Below are 17,248 nucleotides of genomic sequence, written 5' to 3'. Positions count from 1 at the left end.
ATGGTGATGGTATGCTGACAGCTTTCACATGGTGATGGGAGGCTGACAGCTTTTACATGGTGATGGGAGGCTGACAGCTTTTACATGGTGATGGGAGGCTGACAGCTTTCACATGGTGATAGGAGGCTGACATCTTTTACATTGTGATGGGAGGCTGACAGCTTTCACATGGTGATGGGAGTCTGACAGCTTTTACATGGTGATGGGAGGCTGACAGCTTTCACATGGTGATGGGAGGCTGACAGCTTTTACGTGGTGATGGGAGGCTGACAGCTTTCACGTGGTGATGGGAGGCTGACAGCTTTCACAAGGTGATGGTAGGCTGACAGCTTTCACATGGTGATGGGAGGCTGACAGCTTTCACATGGTGATGGGAGCCTGACAGCTTTCACATGGTGATGGGTGGCTTACAGCTTTCACATGGTGATGGTAGGCTGACAGCTTTCACAAGGTGATGGGAGGCTGACAGCTTTCACATGGTGATGGGAGGCTGACAGCATTCACATGGTGATGGGAGCCTGACAGCTTTTACATGGTGATGGGAGGCTGACAGCTTTCACAAGGTGATGGGAGGCTGACAGCTTTTACGTGGTGATGGGAGGCTGACAGCATTCACATGGTGATGGGAGGCTGACAGCATTCACATGGTGATGGGAGGCTGACAGCATTCACATGGTGATGGGAGCCTGACAGCTTTCACATGGTGATGGGAGGCTGACAGCTTTCACATGGTGATGGTAGGCTGACAGATTTCAAATGGTGATGGGAGGCTGACAGCTTTCACATGGTGATGGTATGCTGACAGCTTTCACATGGTGATGGGAGGCTGACAGTTTTCATATGGTGATGGTAGGCTGACAGATTTCAAATGGTGATGGGAGTCTGACATCTCTTACATGGTGATGGTTGGCTGACAGATTTCACATGGTGATGGTACCCTGACAGCTTTCACACGTTCAGCTGCCTACTTAAACACACTACTACACTACATGTTGCAGTCAAACATCTCCCTCCAAAATCATGGGCATTAATATGGAGTTGCTGCTATAACAGCCTCCACTCTACTGGGAAGGCTTTCCACTAGATGTTGGAACATTGCTGCGGGTACTTGCTTCCATTCAGCCACAAGAGCATTGGGCACTGATGTTGGGCGATTAGGCCCGGCTCGCAGTTGGCGTTCCTATTCATCCCAAAGGTGTTCGATGTTTGAGGTCAGGGCTCTGTGCAGGCCTGTCAAGTTCTTCCACACCGATCTCGACAAACCATTTCTGTGTGGACCTCGCTTTGCGCACGGGGGCATTGTCATGCTGAAACAGTAAATGAGATGATGTGATGAGATCCTGAGGCCCATTGTTGTACCATTCATCTGCCGCCATCACCTCGTGTTTCAGCATGATAATGCATGGCCCCATGTCGCAAGGATCTGTACACAATTCCTGGAAGCTGAAAATGTCCCAGTTCTTCCATGGCCTGCATACTCACCAGACATGTCACCTATTGAGCATGTTTGGGATGCGCTGGAACGACGTGTTTGACAGAGTTTTCCAGTTCCCGCCAATATCCAGCAACTTTGCACAGCCATTGAAGAGGAGTGGGACAACCTTCCACAGACCACAATCAACAGCCTGCTCAACTCTATGTGAAGGAGATGTCGAGCTGCATGAGGCAAATTGTGGTCACACCAGATACTGATTGGTTTTCTGATCCACACCCCTACTTTTTTTTTAAAAGGTGACCAACAGATGCATATCTGTAATACCAGTCAAATCCATAGCTTAGGGCCTAATGAATTTATTTAAATTGACTGATTTCCTTATATGAACTGTAACTCAGTAAAATCTTTGAAATTGCTGCATGTTGCGTTCATGTTTTTGTTCAGTATATTTATAATTACTTTGACTAATTATGAAATTCAAGACACTGTTGAGAGCTTTTTGGTTGGCAGGTAGAGGGGATTGCATGACAACTTGCTTGAATTTGATGCCTGCGGACTTACATGTGTATCAAGGGTGGATGGTTTTGAGAGATGGAATTGTAGACTGCGGTGCAGAAACCACAGTCTAACACTGTGGCACACTTTCCCTGAGTATAACTCACAGTGAACTCTAATCACAGCACTAAACCTAACTGGCTGACTGGCATTCCTGTTTTTGGCCTCTTAAAAAATTAATTGAATTGGCTTCTTAATCACTGAGGAGTAAATAGCCATGCTCCAGACCAGAAATGGGGGTAGTAACATGTCATGTAAAGAGGAGAAAAGGCAAACCCTAGGTTTAACCTCAGATCATGTTGCTGCTCTGAAGGAGGACAAGAGCTGAAATCCAAACTAATCCAGTGTGAAATGCTCTGGGGCCCACTCCTTAGGGCCAGTCCCAAATCAAAACATATCACCCTTCAACAGATGGGTCTTGTGTCTTCATGTTCAATAAAACCCAACATGTGTGTCTTTCTCAGGCAGTTGTTGACAGCACACTAATTCATTGTCACCTTCATTATGCTTCCATGATGGGGCATCAACAGACTCAATAAGGAAGCCATACCAAACTCTGAATCTTCATTAATAATGCAACCACTTGACTGGATGCATGGTGAGAGTCTACAGAGCCTACAACCCATCAACACAAAGAGTCCGCACCCCAAAAGAGCTTTCACAGAGCCAGTACAGGGGGGTTAAAAAGCCTATTAAAAACAACAGGTCCAGTAAGGACTAAGAAAGGCCTAGCTACTGGCTGAGCTGATCTTTCCTCTTCTTTATATGCTTCTTTGCAGCCTTCTGTGAGAAATCCGGGGTGTTTCCCCACTTTCTTTCTGTGGTGAAACAAAAAGAACCATCTCTCATTGCTGAAGGCCCCCTGCGCCCGGTCCTAATCCTCCTCTGAAGTGCCTCTCCTCTCCTGGGCTCTAAATGGCTGGTTGGTCGCAGGGACAGCAGACACAGCCAGCAGCCAGCAGGAGGGATAGAGACTAGACCCAGACACAGTTACACACTTACCCCAATGTGTGCTGTTGTTCAATGGATTTGTCTTATTCAAAACAAAATGGAGGGTTTTCCTCCAGCCCAGTCAAAACAGCAGAATTGAAAATCAGGGTCTTTGGCCTGTTGGAAGTACACTGCCGATCAAACGTTTTAGAACAACTACTCATTCAAGGGTTTTTCTTTATTTTTACTATTTTCTGCATTGTAGAATAATAGTGAAGACATCAAAACTATTAAATAACACATATGGAATCAAGTAGTAACCATGTAGTAACTAACCATCATGTAGTAACCAAATTGTTAAACATAAAAAATTTGAGATTCTTCAAATAGCCAGCCTTTGCCATGATGACAGCTTTGCACAGTCTTGGCAATCTCTCAACCAGCTTCACCTGGAATGCTTTTCCAACAGTGTTGAAGGAGTTCCCACATTTGCTGAGCACTTGTTGGCTGCTTTTCCTTTACTCTGTGGTCTCACTCATCCCACACTATCTCAATTTTGTTGAGGTCAGGGGATTGTGGAGGCCAGGTCATCTGATGCAGCAGTCCACCACTCTCCTTCTTGGTAAAATAACCCTTACACAGCCTGGAGATGTGCTGGGTCATTGTTCTGTTGAAAAAAAATCGAGTCCCACTAAGTTCAAACCAGATGGGACGGCGTATCGCTGCAGAATGCTGTGGTAGCCATGCTAGTTAAGTGTGCCTTGAATTCTAAATAAATCACAGACAGTGTCACCAGAAAAACACCCCCACACCATAACACCTCCTCCTCCATGCTTTACGGTGGGATATGCACATACGGAGATTCCTTCCATTCCTGTGGTGATCCTCATGAGAGACAGTTTCATCATAGCACTTGGTTTTTGCGACTGCACTTAAAGAAACGTTCAAAGTTCTTGAAATGTTCCAGATTGACTGACCTTCATGTCTTAAAGTAATGATGGACTGTTTTTTCTCTTTGCTTATTTGAGCTGGTCTTGCCATACTTTGGACTTGGTCTTTTTTTTTATTCTTCCAGGTGACTACCTCATGAAGCTGGTTGAGAGAATGCCAAGAGTGTGTAAAGCTGTCATCAAGGCAAAGGGTGGTTATTTGAAGAATCTCAAATAGAAAATATATTTTTTGGCTGTAGTATTTACTTTACTGTTTTTGCAGACTCTAGTATGGTATACTGTAGTATTTACTTTACTGTTTTTGCAGACTCTAGTATGTAGTACTGTAGTATTTACTTTACTGTTTTTGCAGACTCTAGTATGTAGTACTGTAGTATTTACTTTACTGTTTTTGCAGACTCTAGTATGTAGTACTGTAGTATTTACTTTACTGTTTTTGCGGACTCTAGTATGTAGTACTGTAGTATTGACTTTACTGTTTTTGCAGACTCTAGTATGTAGTACTGTAGTATTTACTTTACTGTTTTTGCAGACTCTAGTATGTAGTACTGTAGTATTTACTTTACTGTTTTTGTGGACTCTAGTATGTAGTACTGTAGTATTTACTGTAGCGTTTTTGGTGACATTACTGTAGTATTTGCTGAAGTGTTTTTGTTTTATTATCTTTGACATAGAAGTGGGGGCTTTCTCCTTAAGGAAACCTACTGGAGAAATAATGAAAGAGCAACTGTTCCATAATCTGTAGGTAGGTAGGACTGGGTTCTGAACAGAGATCCAAACCCAGAGAGTTTTTTTCTATAATCATAGGGAACACAATATTCTGTATGGCGTATACTTGACATGTAGGTTTCTTACTTACGGGTGGCACAAATTGGATTATGGAGGAGGGGAATGGGCAGGGTATATGCAAATAAAATTCTATAGTATTTACTATTGTCAATTATTTTGTGTGTTTCTAAGGACGGTAGTGTTTTTGTTGACATTTCTGTAGTATTTAATACACTTTTTTGTGTGGATATTCTATAATATACTACACAATTCTATACGAAGTACTACACACGATTGAGGGATACTATAGTTGTAACGGTGTTCCTCCTCCTCTTCATCCGAAGAGGAGGAGCATGGATTGAACCAAGGCGCAGCGTTGTGAAATTACATGATTTATTAAACAAGACGGAAAAACGAACTACACTTGAATAATTAACAAAACAAATAAACGATGTAGACAGACCTGGACGACGAACTTACATGAAACACGAAGAACGCAATAACAGGAAAACTGACTACACAAAAACCGAACGAACAAACATACCGAGAACAGTCCCCTGTGGCATAACATACAGACACTGACACAGGAGACAACCACCCACCACAAACAGTGTGAAAACACCTACCTTAATATGACTCTCAATTAGAGGAAACGCCAAACACCTGCCTCTAATTGAGAGCCATACCAGGCAACCCTTAAACAAACATAGAAACAGAAAACATAGACTGCCCACCCAAACTCACGTCCTGACCAACTAACACATACAAAAACTAACAGAAATAGGTCAGGAACGTGACAATAGTGTGTAATATAGTATTCTACAGTATACTACATAATCCTATAGTAAACTGTAATATTTGTTTATGTGGGTAGAGTGTTAATAAAAAAAGCAACACTAGGCAGAGGACACTCATGGGCAAAGCAGCCAGGACAGTTGTATATTTTCAATGAGAAACCGTGCTAGCATGAAATAATGCTATAGTCTATTATATCTCTGGAACTGACTATTATGTCCAAAGAAAGGTGTCCCGCAGCTGCTTAGTCCAGGGTTCTTTCTGCTGGAAAGAGAAGCATTTCAAAGCTAATGGGCCTTACACATATCTGGATGGGAACTCTTTCAACCAGCGATGTAAACCACCAATGCAACCTAATGCAACCCAATAATGCATACTGCTTTGGCAAGGGCTGGAACACATCTTCATAGGAGGACTCAATATAAATACACACTGTTAAGCCTTCCTTCCTTCTCCCTTTTTTCTGCCTCATAAACTCAGCGACATGCTGATTTGTGGAACCTTCCAGTTTTACCGTTAGAGCAGTCGGCATTACCGGTGTCTCACACGCTTGAATGAGGGCCGGGAGAGAGAGGAGGGGAGCGGGTCATCAATTTTTTTTTCTCTCCCTTGTTCCCTCACTCTATCCGTCCTCTAGTAGATCACTCTTTCTTGGCTAACAAGCCTCAATCAGGACTGTGCATTAGCTTGATCTTCACAGGGGTATGTGGTATTGATTGGTTCCGTGTCTTTGTGATGATAACGTTATTGCATGCTGCTTGTTGAGGGCTCCTCTCAGAGGCTGCTGGCCAGTGAGAAGGAGAGCAGAATTAACCTATTCCATTCAATAAGGTTGAATAATTGATGTGAGAGTTATTCTCTTATGATGTACTGCCTAGGCAGCCATGACTTAAGTCACAACGGCTCATGTTCATCCAAGTGATGTGTGTTTTCAGTGAAACCATTGTTGGGAATCTGAAAAGGCAACACAGTTAGGAGACTTCAGAGATTCTTCTCTTAACCTCTAAAAGTCTAAGATGTTGGGGGAGGAGGGGTTTTACTAAGCTAACATATGGAATAATTTTACGAGGGTCATACACCATGGATCATTTAGCTATGATTTCGAATCAAATGACCCCTTCAGGTATAAAAAAATACAGTCCAAAAATAAATCATAAGGAATAAGGTTTTGAAGTGTCTGTCCTATATCTAGGAGATATAAGAAAGCTCAGGAAATATAACGTTTTTTTTGGACACATATTTAAACCATTATTCTGTTGGCATAAAACTACCTCCATATTTCTATTCATGTGTATGGGTTACCTTCTGACGAGTCCCATGACACTTGTAAGGGTAGTAGAGCAACATTGTGTTCGCGAGAGTCTCCCCTTTCCACAGTGTGGTCATAATAGTTTGTAGCCCAAACCGTTTGGACACAACAGGCATTTTTGTGAGAAGACCGATTTTCGCAATGTCTCAAGGTCTGACAAACACCGTTGTAGCTCGGTCACCTCCCACTGTAGATGTGGAAGGCTGACATAGGTGGATGCGGTGGATTGAGATGCAGCTCATGCAAAAAAAATGATATCTCTAGGTTAAACTGACGGATTTTGATGGGGATTTTTTTATTATGTTGCTTAGATTGAAGCACAGGTGTGTCAAAAGACTTAATTAATTGACTATATATAATCTTGAGGATCACTTGTTTATATATAATATTGAGAATCACTGTATTCTACTCAAGGATCATCCTATACAACTACTGCTGTACACCTCTTTTCTATTCATATACTGTCCAAAATGTCTATACACACCATCATATACACTGCTCAAAAAAATAAAGGGAACACTTAAACAACACAATGTAACTCCAAGTCAATCACACTTCTGTGAAATCAAACTGTCCACTTAGGAAGCAACACTGATTGACAATAAATGTCATATGCTGTTGTGCAAATGGAATAGAGAAAAGGTGGAAATTATAGACAATTAGCAAGACACCCCCAATAAAGGAATGGTTCTGCAGGTGGTGACCACAGACCACTTCTCAGTTCCTATGCTTCCTGGCTGATGTTTTGGTCACTTTTGAATGCTGGCGGTGCTTTCACTCTAGTGGTAGCATGAGATGGAGTCTACAACCCACACAAGTGGCTCAGGTAGTGCAATTCATCCAGGATGGCACATCAATGCGAGCTGTGGCAAAAAGGTTTGCTGTGTCTGTCAGCGTAGTGTCCAGAGCATGGAGGCGCTACCAGGAGACAGGCCAGTACATCGGGAGATGTGGAGGAGGCCGTAGGAGGGCAACAACCCAGCAGCAGGACCGCTACCTCCGCCTTTGTGCAAGGAGGTGCACTGCCAGAGCCCTGCAAAATGACCTTCAGCAGGCCACAAATGTGCATTATTTTTATTTTGGAGATTTGCGTGTATTGATTTGTATTGTTGCACTGTTAGAGCTAGGATCATAAGCATTTTGCTACACCCAAATATGTGTGCGCGACCAATAAAATGTAATTTAATTTAGTAAGTTCATCCTACATCCAAAAGTACCTTCTTATCACATCATTAGTCTCAATGGCACATTCTACGTTTACTATTCCGTATAATCCCTGTTTTGTTTTCAACCTCAAAGCCGTTTCCCTTTCAGTGTGGAATTCAGAGTGATTGACAGTGCAGAGGGACAGCTGTCACAGACCTGCTCACATTGAGAGGAATGGAGGCGGGAGGCAGTCCCCTCTGTCACAGTGGCTAAAGGGAACTCCTGTTCGGACCCCTCTCCCATTATGCCCCCAAGAGACGTAGTCAGACACTCCCTCACTACCTCATTAGCACACCAATGACGGGAGAGAGAGAGACAGCCTTGTGGAACACCAGAGAGAGACAGAGACAGACTTGTGGAGCACCACTGAGGGGCCAGGGAGGGAGGGTGACTAGACCATGCCAGGCAAGGAGGGCTGGGTGAGGGTGAGGGGAGAAGGGTTAAAAGAACAAGGGAAAGGACATGGGTACTGCTGCTGCTGCAGAGAACTACTCCAGCGGCCCTTTTAGTCCAGATCAGGTGTCGACACCGCATGCCAGAGTTTATTTAGCATTGGGCAACAAGTTGTGAGGAAACCTGATCCTCTTACAGACGTCGGGTGGCCTTCCCTCTTCCCTTCTCATCTCTCCAACAGTCCTGTGGCCAGACATGGTTCCCCCACCTCACTGCTAGGGGAAGACATCAGACACTATCCCCCTCAGCAACACCCTGAAGCTGGAGCTGTCCCCCTGCTACCCTCCCTCATGGGGCTTGTCCCTGTCCAGGGTCTCTCAGGTTTCACAGACACCGCCGGGCCGGGTGGTGTGTGAAGCAGAAAGAGGATCGCCTTAGAGGGCCACTCCCTGGACTTGGAGTGCTTGGAATGAGAGAGAGAGAGAGAGGAGGACACCACCGAAGTCTGTCCCTCCCGTAAATCATGTGTTACCCAATCTGCCATTGTGTGCCGCAGAGTAGAGGCTCACATTAATCTCCTCAGCTCCCTCCACCTTCCTCTCCTTCTCCCTATCAGTCCTCCCTCTCCCTCGACCCAGTGCCAGCCTGGTTTATCAGTCCAGATTGAGGGTGAAGATAGGCCATTGTTTTTAGCCTGGTTAGTAGTCAGATGGAGAGAACAACAAATACTTGATTTTTGGATCCTCTTACAATCAATCAATCCCATATCTTTCTTCCCCTAAATTATTCTTTGAATCAGTCTCATTATGGACCTGGTGCCCGCATCAGTGGCGGAAGACAAGTGGCGTCATCTGGCAGTGGCATGAGAGGAGTTCCTAAACACAAGTGGTCCCTCTTGAGGGTCCTAGAGGAGAACATACAGTTATGAATATAACTATTCCCTGAAGGAGTGAACGAGGCATAACATACTATGGGGAGTCAACGACCAATGATATTCACAGGAAGAAAACTGAAATCACGGCCAACGGGCCAATGGATGCCGAGCGAGCCCTCGGAAGCCCCGCCTTCCTGGCTATAATACCAGGGCGCATCCATTTACTCAATTCTGTACCGCTCTTCGGCGTGCCCAAATCCCCTGATGACTTAGGGTCAAAATATGTTATACCTCCTTCCCTCCTTCAGGGAGCGGTAGTTATTTTCATAACTGTAAGTTCCTTTTCAAGTGGTCACTCAGTATAACATACTCTGGGGACATACAATCACGTCCCAAGCGGGAGGGTACCAAACTAGGAGGCCCTTGTTAGCCCAAGCACACACAGGTTCCACTGGCTCCAAAAAGGGGTTACAGAAGCCACCTTTTTCCCTAATACTTACCTGGGAAGCCTGAACTGTCAGAGTCCCATATAGGGAACCAGAACCTGCTGCAACTTGGCTATGCGCACAGACAAGCTGACACTGCAGCCCAAGTCCATAGACCCCACGATTCCAAGAACAATACTTACCTTATGAGCCTGAAATGTCAGAACTCATACAAGGAACCAAAACAAGTCCAAAACAACAGAACACCTGTAGGGACTTGGTAAAGTGCACATGCACACTACATAGCATATATCAGGTCCGCCGGAGAAAACGCATAGAGCAGGGTCCGAGGCCACTGATACACCAAAGCATCCGTTACCAACGGAGCGCTCCGATCCCTGATTAAGAAGTACAGATGACAATGCGGGTTTTCGAGCAATGCATGAAGATCTACGTCAGCCCTGCCAAACCAGTCCCATATCTGGACAACCTGGGGGGTGCAGTCTCCACTCCATAGAGATAGGACAGGTATTACAGTGATGCTTGTACAAACTCGAACCCAGTCGCAGAGAAACACAGCAAGCAGAGGTAAAGGTAAATTCAGCTCTTTACTTAAAGTCTTGACAAAAACCGGGCAACAGCACAAGGGTGTACTAAACAGAACATAAGACCTAAGCACAGATACAAGCAACAGACGAACCTAAATAGCAAGGCAACCAGGTGAACAGAGAAGGTCATCAAAACCAGGCGCTGAAACAGATGCATCAACAAGGGTCCCAGAGGCACCACAGCTATCATAGAGGAACCGTGCTAGACAGACCCGGAATGCGACCCTACGTTGGGACAAAAACACATGATTCAGAACCGAGTCCAGAACAAGACCAAGAAACTGAATGCGCTGAGCCAGAACTTTTCTTGTGATTCATTATGAACCCCTGAGACTGAATATGGGAAACCAGCATGGCAGTGTGGAGCTCCAACGGTTCCCTCAACTCCGCTATGACCAGCCAATCTTCCAAATAGGCCAATACCCTGATCCCCTGGCACCGCACCGGTGCCAAAGCCGCCACCACCACTATAGAAAAGGTGCGGGCGATAGGGAGAGCACGAAAGGCAGGACCAGAACTTTCTGCGGGGAGGATCTTTAGCCACATGAAAATACACATCCTTCAAGTCTATGGATGTGAACCAATCATTGTGACGCACGGACTGCAATAGCCAGCTATGTGTGAGCATTTTGAACTTGCATACGTTGAGGTGCTTGTTTAAAACATGCAAGTCTAGGATGGGACGCACCTGAATAGCTTGCTTTTGAATGAGAGAGGAAATATTCTCTCTCAAGACAGGCGCTAGGACCTAGGGACGAGTGACATAATCACGCCACGAAAAGGAGGACGACGCATAGCGAACTGCAGAACATACCCCCTCGTCACTGTCCTCCTCACCCATGGGGAAGCTATACCTGCCCGCCACTGGATGGAGCACAATGCCAAAATTATGTCCTGAAGGGACAGACCCTTGTGTAGAAACAATGGGCTTTTGTCGTACCACTATTTTGATAACCAGCCCACACTGGGTTCGGGGATGTTGGCAACCAGTAACTTGCCTCCATTGACCTAGCCACTTGGGAGCACTGTTGCCACAGTAAATGCTTGAGGAGGAGAGCCCCGAGAACATGCTCACACCCTCGGCTTCCAGTTATGGTTGCTAGGTCTGCTCCTTCCCCCACTTCACGGAAGAATTAGCTTTCACCCGCTCTCCTTTGACCCAGCACGGCATCTGTGCCAAGACGTCCGCCACTGCCCAGAAGCACCAAGACGTTCAAAAATCGACCTCAAAGCTACCCCCTGGCCCGGGGCAACCCGCCTCTGGCCTGAACTCTTTCCTTTATGCCTTGGGAACTGCCGAGCCACCCACACAAAGGATTTTCAGTAAAAGGACCAGTAGAGCTGCGTCCTGTTTTTGTTTTTCCTCGACCCGGGCCTGTAAGGACTCCATACCCGAGTCAAACAACCACACCCCCAGCCTGGTAAACTTTGTTCAGCTGATCCACCAAGAACTGGCACTATTTATTCGGAGGCACCGTGCTAGGATTAGCCCCCTTGTTAGCCTTTGGAGCTAAGTCATTTGCCAGCTTTCCATCCAACGGCGGTGTGCAAATGAGCCCCACCTCCTCCATACCTTCTGCATTCATGAACTTGCCATAGCACCAACCTGGCTAAATGAGGGGAATCCCAGGTTGCCTTTAGCTCACCGGCAAAATCTTTAAACATGGGTAAGCAATGCTTCACCGCTGCAGGGACAAGAGGTAAATACCTTCCCCCAAACCTGGAGGAACTCTACAGTGGGGGAAAAGACGGCCAATCCGCCCCTAGGTGATCTGCCACCCTACAACACAGATTCCTCAAAGTAGCATACTCTCCCCCGACAAATCCAAAGCCTGGGGCTTTAGGCTGCCCCAGACTGTCATCCGATTCACACTCTGAAAACCCTCCATAGCCAACCAGGGATAGTATATCATCCCCGTAATCCAGACTCTGAACACTGCCAGAGAATGGGATGACACCCCAATCAACTCCCACCAGCGCTGCTGCTCTCTCACAGCCTCAGAGAACTCCATTCCCGAGGTCGCTTCACCGGAAGACCCTTCGCCAGCAGCTCTAATCTTTCTCACAAAGTCAGCCCGACACCCAATGGAAGTTGAGCCTAGCCAGAGACGATGGTCACACGAACTGGTCCGAGCTAAAGTCTCCTGAGCGTGTTTCCACCCCAGGCAAACAGGACAGTGCTCGTGAGTATCTTTAATTTTGATTGCAAAATCCCATACCCTAGGCCACGGTCGGAGGTTTAAACTCAGCTGGTTAGCCTTTTTGAACATATTCTTACCACTGGCCATCTTACTCAAGGAAAGAAGCAATGACTACACAAGCGGAGCAGAAAGTAGGTAGCTTTTTGCAAACACTCAAAACTCACAACATCTACGGGGATGAGTACTCTCTCCCCTCTAACACACACTTAAGTCAGAGCCAAAATCGTATAGTCTTCATGTGCTTGAAAAGTTTGTAAATTGCGTGACAAGTTCTTCCTTCAGGCGAGCTGAAGAGCAAAGCATTTAGGTGGGGCTTTCGAGGGCGGGCTCAGCATCCGTTGGCCAGTTGGGTGTGATTTCAGTTCTTCAGGTAAATGTGATTGGTTATTGACTCCCCATAGTATGTGATACACTGTGACCGACTAAAAGGGAACAAAACAGCAGCAGCACTTCACTGCACTGACAGAGCCATTTGAAAAAGACACAAAGGCTAAATAAAGCACTTTGTTAGGGACTGGTGATCAACGCAGAGGACATCAATCTCTCTCTGAATATCAGAGAAATGAGGCACCAAAGATGGAACGCTCAGAAGGACTGCTCTCATTCGAGAGACTAAACTCACACGGGTGAGGGAACAAACCTGTACTCTTGATATTGCTGTCGAAGTAAAGTGTGATGAGTTCTCCATGATGCTCATTTGTTATGGCTGTCAGTAGAAAGCCCATGCCAGGGCCTGCGCTGAGTCTGCCTGAGAGGAACACTGCTGTTAGAAGGTTGATCTCTCAGCTCTTAGCTTAGTCCCCTGGCCTTTGGCTCCTTTAGGATAAACGTACAGTGTACTATAGCACAGATCATGTGTATTTCCATTCCCACTGCACGCTATGATAAAAGTATGCTGAACAAAACTCACTGTGGAGTGTTTTGGAGCAGCTTGTCTTTACACCCATCCATTAGGTATGTGTCTGGTAGCAAAAGATGGATGAGGTCTCTTAAGAGTGTGGGATGATCTTCTCCCTCTCTCTGCTTTGAGAAATGACCCTAGGCCCCCTCATTGAGATAGAACACTCAGAGGAACATTGTACTAGTGCTACAGTACAACATCCATTTGGCTCATTCTGTTTTATGATGTGGTGTATTTTATTACCAGTTAAGCCACTCATCTATGTCCAAATATCCTATCTATGTTACAAAGAGCACATGGAAGATGTATTCCTGACAACCACTAATGCTTTTATCTTAAAATAAGATCACATATACAGTGCTTATCTGGGAGGCTTTTTTTGGTATTGTAGACACCATTTATAACAAGTAATAGCTAGATTGATACAATAAAAAGCTTTAATCAAAAATGAATGGGCTTCACCGCAATCTACCGCAGATGGAGCTGTAAATATTGCTTTAATATGTTTATATGTGGAGGTGAGACTGCAGTGGTTTATATACATGGTGTGGCCAGTCTCTGTGTGGGCTTACCCTCCATCAGGGCTTTCCCCTCGCAGAATGTACCCACTGCCCACCCACTTTGGTCATCTGAAAATACTATAGTGTTGCCCTTTCCATGTTCTTGTGAATCCCTGTAATGATTCTCCTCTTCGTCTGAGGAGGAGTAGGAAAAGTCGGACCAATGTGCAGCGTGGTACGTATCCATAATAACTTTTAATGAGAATGAATACAAAATACAAAAAAAACAAGAGAATCAAAATGAAAACCGAAACAGTCCCGAATGGTGAAAACACTAAAACGGAAAACAACTACCCACAACCCGTAGTGGGAAAACAGGCTACCTAAGTATGATTCTCAATCAGAGACAACGATCGACACCTGCCTCTGATTGAGAACCATACTAGGCCAAACACATAGAAATATAACGTACAGAACAAAACATAGAAAAACAACATAGAATGCCCACCCCAACTCACGCCCTGATAAACTAAAATAAAGACCTAAAAAAGGAACTAAGGTCACAACGTGACAATCCCCGTCTCTGTCTGTTTGCTTCCAAGGCTTATCTCAATTTAAATTAGTCTGTTTGTTGCATCCTATTCATTACCTAAACATAGCTTTCGGAATATACTGTTTTAAAGATAGGAAAAAAACACATAACATAATTCCACTATCCCTGTACTGTGTATGCATTTACCAGCTGGTGAGGCCAGGGCACCTATTGTTAGGTTCCCAATCTGACAACCCTGCTGGGGTGTTGGTAATAATGGTACATTTAACATCCCTGCTGGGGTGTTGATAATAATGGTACATTTAACATCCCTGCTGGGGTGTTGATAATAATGGTATATTTAACATCCCTGCTGGGGTGTTGATAATAATGGTACATTTAACATCCCTGCTGGGGTGTTGATAATAATGGTACATTTAACATCCCTGCTGGGGTGTTGGTAATAATGGTACATTTAACATCCCTGCTGGGGTGTTGATAATAATGGTACATTTAACATCCCTGCGGGGGTGTTGATAATAATGGTACATTTAACATCCCTATTGGGGTGTTGGTAATAATGGTACATTTAACATCCCTGCTGGGGTGTTGGTAATAATGGTACATTTAACATCCCTGCTGGGGTGTTGATAATAATGGTACATTTAACATCACTGCTGGGGTGTTGAAAATAATGGTACATTTAACATCCCTATTGGGGTGTTGGTAATAATGGTACATTTAACATCACTGCTGGGGTGTTGGTAATAATGGTACATTTAACATCCCTGCTGGGGTGTTGATAATAATGGTACATTTAACATCCCTGCTGGGGTGTTGGTAATAATGGTACATTTAACATCCCTGTGGGGGTGTTGGTAATAATGGTACATTTAACATCCCTGCTGGGGTGTTGGTAATAATGGTACATTTAACATCCCTGCTGGGGTGTTGGTAATAATGGTACATTTAACATCCCTATTGGGGTGTTGGTAATAATGGTACATTTAACATCCCTGCTGGGGTGTTGATAATAATGGTACGTTTAACATCCCTGCTGGGGTGTTGGTATTAATGGTACATTTAACATCCCTGCTGGGGTGTTGGTAATAATGGTACATTTAACATCCCTGCTGGGGTGTTGGTAATAATGGTACATTTAACATCTCTGCTGGGGTGTTGATAATAATGGTACATTTAACATCCCTATTGGGGTGTTGATAATAATGGTACATTTAACATCCCTATTGGGGTGTTGATAATAATGGTACATTTAACATCCCTGCTGGGGTGTTGATAATAATGGTACATTTAACATCACTGCTGGGGTGTTGAAAATAATGGTACATTTAACATCCCTATTGGGGTGTTGGTAATAATGGTATATTTAACATCCCTGCTGGGGTGTTGATAATAATGGTACATTTAACATCCCTGCTGGGGTGTTGGTAATAATGGTATATTTAACATCCCTGCTGGGGTGTTGATAATAATGGTACATTTAACATCCCTGCTGGGGTGTTGATAATAATGGTACATTTAACATCCCTGCTGGGGTGTTGATAATAATGGTACATTTAACATCCCTGCGGGGGTGTTGATAATAATGGTACATTTAACATCCCTATTGGGGTGTTGGTAATAATGGTACATTTAACATCCCTGCTGGGGTGTTGGTAATAATGGTACATTTAACATCCCTGCTGGGGTGTTGATAATAATGGTACATTTAACATCACTGCTGGGGTGTTGAAAATAATGGTACATTTAACATCCCTATTGGGGTGTTGGTAATAATGGTACATTTAACATCACTGCTGGGGTGTTGGTAATAATGGTACATTTAACATCCCTGCTGGGGTGTTGATAATAATGGTACATTTAACATCCCTGCTGGGGTGTTGGTAATAATGGTACATTTAACATCCCTGCGGGGGTGTTGGTAATAATGGTACATTTAACATCCCTGCTGGGGTGTTGGTAATAATGGTACATTTAACATCCCTGCTGGGGTGTTGGTAATAATGGTACATTTAACATCCCTATTGGGGTGTTGGTAATAATGGTACATTTAACATCCCTGCTGGGGTGTTGATAATAATGGTACATTTAACATCCCTGCTGGGGTGTTGGTATTAATGGTACATTTAACATCCCTGCTGGGGTGTTGGTAATAATGGTACATTTAACATCCCTGCTGGGGTGTTGGTAATAATGGTACATTTAACATCCCTGCTGGGGTGTTGATAATAATGGTACATTTAACATCCCTATTGGGGTGTTGATAATAATGGTACATTTAACATCCCTATTGGGGTGTTGATAATAATGGTACATTTAACATCCCTGCTGGGGTGTTGGTAATAATGGTACATTTAACATCCCTATTGGGGTGTTGATAATAATGGTACATTTATCATCCCTGCTGGGGTGTTGGTAATAATGGTACATTTAACATCCCTGCTGGGGTGTTGGTAATAATGGTACATTTAACATCCCTATTGGGGTGTTGATAATAATGGTACATTTAACATCCCTGCTGGGGTGTTGATAATAATGGTACATTTAACATCCCTGCGGGGGTGTTGGTAATAATGGTACATTTAACATCCCTGCTGGGGTGTTGGTATTAATGGTACATTTAACATCCCTGCTGGGGTGTTGGTAATAATGGTACATTTAACATCCCTATTGGGGTGTTGGTAATAATGGTACATTTAACATCCCTGCTGGGGTGTTGGTAATAATGGTACATTTAACATCCCTGCTGGGGTGTTGATAATAATGGTACATTTAACATCCCTGCTGGGGTGTTGATAATAATGGTACATTTAACATCCCTATTGAGGTGTTGGTAATAATGGTA

The 17,248-nt window shown here is 44.3% G+C and overlaps 1 non-coding gene across 1 annotated transcript; it reads right to left on the bottom strand.

Annotated features, from left to right (window-relative positions):
• Positions 1-4,548: 4,548 nt before the first annotated feature.
• On the bottom strand, positions 4,549-4,602 carry LOC129851657 (U7 small nuclear RNA). Its single transcript, XR_008759025.1, has one exon. It is a non-coding gene; the product is annotated as a U7 small nuclear RNA (small nuclear RNA).
• Positions 4,603-17,248: the final 12,646 nt, after the last annotated feature.

Source organism: Salvelinus fontinalis, chromosome 3, assembly GCF_029448725.1.
Source record: "Salvelinus fontinalis isolate EN_2023a chromosome 3, ASM2944872v1, whole genome shotgun sequence".
NCBI lineage: Eukaryota > Metazoa > Chordata > Actinopteri > Salmoniformes > Salmonidae > Salvelinus > Salvelinus fontinalis.
This window is presented reverse-complemented; position numbering and strand designations above follow the sequence as displayed.